Genomic DNA, 6396 nt, shown 5'->3' with positions numbered 1-6396 from the left:
AGCACACAATGAAGCATATTGATAGCCAAAGCGTGATTTTGGAGCTTCTTAAGATCATCCTCTGTCTATTTGGCCTCAGCTTTTACAACTGTTTGGCCAGCCACAACTTCGACAGGTACAAATGGGCCTTGGACTATAGATAGCCAGGCACTCATGTTTGTAGTCTGAATGAAATTTTTCATCCTATTCTTCCAGAAGGTATAGTTTGACCCGAAGAATAGGGGAGGCCTAGTGATGGACAGCCCCTCAGGCAGTATCTGAGTTGTTTGGTTTCCAGGGAGAAACCAAGTGCTATTTTCGCCCATGGTAGGGATCAGCTCAAGGTTGTTAGACCTTTTACAGTGAGCTTTTAAGCTCTGATACCACTTGTTGGTCCCTTATAAGGTTGCAAGTATAGTTCCAAGGGGGGGGGTTAGGAACTATTTAAACTTTTTTCTCAATTAGGGCAGACTTCTTTGTCTAAGGAAAAAGGTTTTAACAGCGGCGTTGAGTAAATAGCAAGATACTGGCTTAGTCAACTGGTGACTAGGTCAGTTTCTTAGCTTGAGTCAGGAGATAGCACTTAGAGTCTATTCTTGAGCTCAAATGTTTAACGCGCACAACTCAACTTGATCTCTTTACTTGGTCAGTTTTTGGTTATTTTAAGCAAGCAATATATATAAGGAGTTTAAAGGTAAGAAATACTTTACTCAGCAGATTTATCCAGGTTCGACTTCTTCTAAGCCTATGTCCTGTCCCCGAAACACGTCCCGAGATTTCGAATCATCTACTGAGCTCTTTAAAGGTAAAGCCTCAAACCTTTTACAATCTTAGCAACTGAGTATAACAAGAGTACCTTCCTCTATACCTCTACTCAATCCTAATCTCACGTTGAGTACTATAACCGAGTATTATAACCGAGTACTCAGCCTCTCCTTTCTAATCTCTAGAAATGATAAGTGTTTGTCCTATACAAAGATTTGCAAAGACACTTTAGATGATTGAAACAATCACTCTAGACTTTTACACAAATGTATGAATTGTAGTGTAAGATTTGCTTTGCTTCTTTGCTTGTAGAACTTGTGTAGAAATTTGGTCAGCGTAATGGCTTGATCAAGTTCTGTATTGAGTGAAGCATCTGATGGCCCTATTTATAGAGACGTATGGGCATCGGTCATTTCAAATTTCGAAATAACCGTTGGAGGGAAACGGCTTCATGTCGTTGTCATCCTAACTTGCTCAGAGCTCTCGGCCAATCAGATTTGTGTATCTTCTGTCCTCGGTCAGCTCAGCAGACTGTCTCTCCTTTTATGGTAAAGTCAACTGGACAGCATACTGTGTCGTCTGAACTTTACCCAAAGGGGAAATACTTTGTCTGGAAGTTTTCCTTAGTCAGCTGCTGTCTTGTACGTTTGTCGAATCTACTCAGCAGCTTCATCTTGAAGTTGTTCCCGAAGGTCTTCTAGATCCTTCTTTTGCTGAGTTGCGTTTTGTCCAAAACAGCAACGTTTTGACAAACGCGGGCCGAGTTGTACTGAGTTGTTTGACTTGGGCTTTGACACTTGTATTGGGCTTGGGCCTTTTAATTCTTGTGTCTTATAAACAATTTAACTCAACATTGAACAAACACATTAGTAGAATAAATCAAAGCATTTAAACTTAGTGTGTTTAGAATATGTATTTAAATTATACTTAAACAATTTTGTCAAATCAAAATTATGTGGAAAGGTGTTTCAACATCAACTTCTTCCTCGGTCTTCAAATTAAACAAGGAAAGAATGACATCTTCATCAGTCAAGCCAAATATGCCAAGGAGATATTAACGAATATGATTTGAAAAATTGCAAGCCAATATCCACTCCTATGGGCACTGACACTGTCCTATGCGCTGACGAGAATGGTAAGTCGGTAGACAGAAATTATACCGAGGTATGATAGGCTCTCTACTTTACTTAACAGCAAGCAGACCGGATATTCAGTTTTCAGTATGCTACTGTGCTAGATATCAATCTAACCCTAAGAAATCTCATTACATTGCTGTAAAAAGAATCCTTAGATATTTGCAAAGCTCAGTAAATGCAGGTTTCTGATTATCCCAATACTCATGATTTCACACTCATCGGATACACTGACGCTGACCATGGACGGGATAAGCTAGAACGTAAAAGCACCTCTGGAGGATGTCACTTCTTAGGAAGCTGTCTTGTATCCTGGTTCAGCAAAAAGCAGGCGTCAGTAGCCTTGTCTACCACTGAAGCTGAGTACATTGCTGCTGGTCATTGTGTTGCTCAAGTCCTATGGATTAAGAAACAGCTTGAAGACTATGGTGTTCAAACAAAGACAATTGAAGTCAAATGTGACAACAAAAGTGCAATTGATCCTTCAAAGAACCCAATTCAACACAGCAGAATGAAGCATGTCAGCATCAGACATCACTTCATTAGAGATCATGTACTCAAGGGTGAGATCAAGCTGACCTTTGTCCCAACGGACGAGCATCTTGCGGATATCTTCACGAAGCCACTGGCCCGTGAGCAGTTCAGCATACTGAGAGAAGCTATTGGTATGTTTAATCCTCTTCAGTAAATTCCTGAACTAAATGAATATGCATGCTGAGTGAATTACTATGCTGAATGATTGTTTTTGCTGTGTACTCATTGAAATTAATTAAACAGCAAATACTGAGTAAACTTGCACACTGAGTAAGTTAGTTTTAAACTTAAAAATCATCTGTTTATGCAATACTGACCACTCAGAATATCAAACACTTAGTATTCTAAATGCTGAGTGTTAGATCCGTTAGAATAAATGCAATAGCACGCGCATAGCCCCTAGGATGACGTATACGCCGTATGTGTCATAAATGCCAGGATCTTTGTCGGTTCACAATCCCAAGGCAAAACTGACACATGGATTCGATTAAATCCACACCACACCTCACCTATATAAATAATGGGTAATTCCCCATTTTTTATTCTTTACGATTATCGAACTCTCTGGCAAAGAAACTCTCTCTCTCTCTAAGATTTCCATACCGTCTTCTCCAGAATTGTGACTAAGACTTCTTTCAATCTCTCCGGCGCTGGTCACTTTAAACCCAGCTCCGATGAACCTACAAAAAACCCTCCCACACCTAGCAAAGGAAAAGCTGGTCAATCCTCCTCTGGTAAGGGAAAGCCTGAAAAGTCAGGACCTATTCAAAGGTCTTCGAAAACGTCCGAGAATGGAAGGTTGAGCCCTCAAGATGGGTATCTGAAGCCTTCGTACAATCCGAACAACCCTTCTGTGAGTGGATTTCACAAAACGGTTGGACTGAGTTGTTTTCGATTAGGGATCCCACTTATCCTGACCTTGTAAAGGAGTTCTACCACAACCTCCACGTTGCTAATGATAACCAGGACTACCTGGTAACCATGGTGAAAGAGAAAACCATCTTCATCAACCCTCTCTACCTAGGAAATTTGCTCAAGTTAAAAACCGAGGGAGTAAGGCTAAGGAGATTAGGAGATCAGGATGGTACTGGGTACGAGGTCAACTTCTGTAAACCAGCAGGCCACTCAGGAGAAGTCTCAGCTTCTTCTATGGGTCAGCACCAGAAGATGGCTCATTATCTACTGAGCTATTTTATCTATCCGAAGATCAACTGCACTACCTCAGCAATGAACTTCGAACAATGCTTTATCTGGCATATGCTGATGTACAAACCGATCAATATGCCAGTATTTCTTATCACTGGCTTCCAATGCAGTACTGGCATGCTGAGGCTAGGATCGCTCATCACCAGAATCCTAATTGACCACAAAGTTGATCTTATCGATGAGGAAATGACTCAGGGTTTTGAAATCACAGCGGCTTCGCTGAGAGCATTAAAATTCGGACAGCCTTTGAAGAAAGGTAAAGCTGCTGCTGCTGCTACGGGTGCTGAACAGCAAGCTGAGGGAACTGTTGTCCCAAAGAAAGGAAGAAGGACTAAGGCCCCAGCTTCCCGAAAAAGAAAAGCTGCTGAGACTACCTCACATGATGCTGAGTCTCCAGCTAAGAGGCAGAAGTCAGCTGCTAAGTCAGCTGAGAAAAGGAGCAGGCAAGATGAGCCTGAAACTGAGGACACTAATGAGCAACCTAAGAAGAAGAAGAAGAAGTCTTCTACACTGACTCCCCTCGATGCTATCCCTACTGACATAGTTGTGCCTGGTGACTCCTACTACACACAGTGTTTAGGAACTGTGTCTGAGGAACAGGAAGATGAGGTGCATTTGGACGACCAGTTCATTGCACAAGTTGAGGAAGAATTGGATGGGGATTCTGATGACGATGATGAGAACAACGATGATGCTGACTCCGAGGAGACAGCTAGTGAAATCGAAGCTGAGCAAGCCAATACTGGGTTGGCTGCTGGAGAAGAGTAAGAACTTGACCAACACAATGTTGATCAAGTCCATGAGCAAGCTGACCTCCCTCATCATGATCAGGAAGAAACCTCTCCTTCTCACTCAAGAGAGTCTATTCAAGCTAACAATCCTCCTCCTCCTCGAAGAAGAAAACTCGCCAAGGCAAGTCAGAAAGAAGTCAGTGAGACTCCTGTTGAACTATCAACTTTTCCTACCTTTGCCGTTCAACAACCAACGAAAGACCCTTCTGCTCTAAAACTCAAATTTGTTGGTAGAAAACCTGCGGCATCCATCGAAAAATAAGCCTCTGTTTCTTCCCAACAGGAACATGCCGACCAAAATGCTTCTGCCACCTCAACAAGTCAGGTTGAGCCGATTACTGTAAATGCTATTACTCCAAGCATGGTGCTGACTCTAAACATATCCGCCCCCATCAGCACAAACAATATTCGAGTTACTACTTCTCCAACTCACCTCTCTGATGATCAATCAACCATGCCAGAACCTCAAGTGCAGATTGAAAACACCATTCCAGTCACTGACTATGTCATTCCTTTGACTCCTCTTCCTACCGGTCACACTGATGTCACTGAAGGCTCTCAAAGCTATTTAAATGCCACTGAGTCCGGCAAAAGAATCATCGACTCAGTGCAAGCATTGATTAGAGACCTTCAACAATCCACTCCTCCTGCTGCTGGGTCTTCATCTATTGAGACTACTCAGCTTTCCCAGGTCACTCAGCTTCTCAACGAAGTTAAGGGACTCAAAGACTTGCTGAACGTCACATCTCCTATCAAACACAGCAAGCTAAGCAGGATTCTATCGCCAAGCTGGCCGAGATCCAGTTGACAACTGTGCAACACTTAAATGCTCTACAACAGCAAGTACAGAACTTGTCAGCTGTGCAACCTAGATATGCAACCTCTGATGAGGTAAAGATGCTTTTTTCTCAGCTTCACACCGAGCAACTCAAGACCAATGAGCAAATGGTCTCTTACTCTCAGTGCTCAGTGGAGCAAATTGGTGAAGCCGTTCGATTGCTCAATCTGAACAAGCAGGAGATGGACACTGACGCAATGAAACAAAACGAGATGTTGTCCATCACAAGGCAAACCTTCAATCACATCCGTCACAGCAACGTTCAGCGTCAGTACTATGACACCTATTTACTTAAAACCTTCCATCAAGTCATTGCTGGACTGATTGATGCGCTTATATGGATTGGTAAGTCTGAAGCTTTCATAGTAAGTATGATCAGCGCTGCCGAGCTTAATATACCCACTGAAGTCTCAGGACAGGGAGTTGCCATTTTTATGGCGTCAATGAAAGCGCTGACAGGCTTAAAGCACTGTCCAACGAACTGACCAGAGCCGTCTTAACCGACAGCTTTAGGATTCCTCCTCCCGATGCTGACAAAACGGGGGAGAAAGAACAAGTGAGAACACAACCAAGAACACAGCATGGAACTAGTCAGTCCCAACAAAAGAAAAAGAAATAGATATATAGGCTAGCTCAGTATAGGCTAAGTATGTAGTCTGAATTTATTTTTGCCTATCTTTGAACTGTTGATTGTAAACACTGACTATCTATTTTTAATATCAATACATGCATCTTCCGTTCAAAACTCTGAGTTATGAATTATCTGTATACGATGCTGTGTATAATGTTATTCCGTGTCTTCAATTAAAACCCAATACTGATAACATGTTTGACATTGACTTATATGCCTATATAACATTGTCTTATAGAACTCATTGAACAACAAATTACTCAGTGCACTCTAAATGATTAAACCTTCCGCTCAATACTGATTAAATAGAATATGTTAAATAAGCTGACCTATATCTGAAAACTAACCTTAGACTTACTCGATTAAACCTTTAAATGTTTAGAGTAAAACTAAGTCAGTAGCTCAACCCTGACGGGGGAGTTTGCTAAGATATAATAGGTCAACTATCATGGGGGAGCTCAACACTGAGTTCCTCGCTGAATAGTTTTGCCAGCATCAAAATGGGGGAGTTTGTTGAAA

Source organism: Euphorbia lathyris, chromosome 9 (assembly GCF_963576675.1).
Source record: "Euphorbia lathyris chromosome 9, ddEupLath1.1, whole genome shotgun sequence".
NCBI classification, from domain to species: domain Eukaryota; kingdom Viridiplantae; phylum Streptophyta; class Magnoliopsida; order Malpighiales; family Euphorbiaceae; genus Euphorbia; species Euphorbia lathyris.
Note: the sequence above shows the minus strand (reverse complement) of the source record.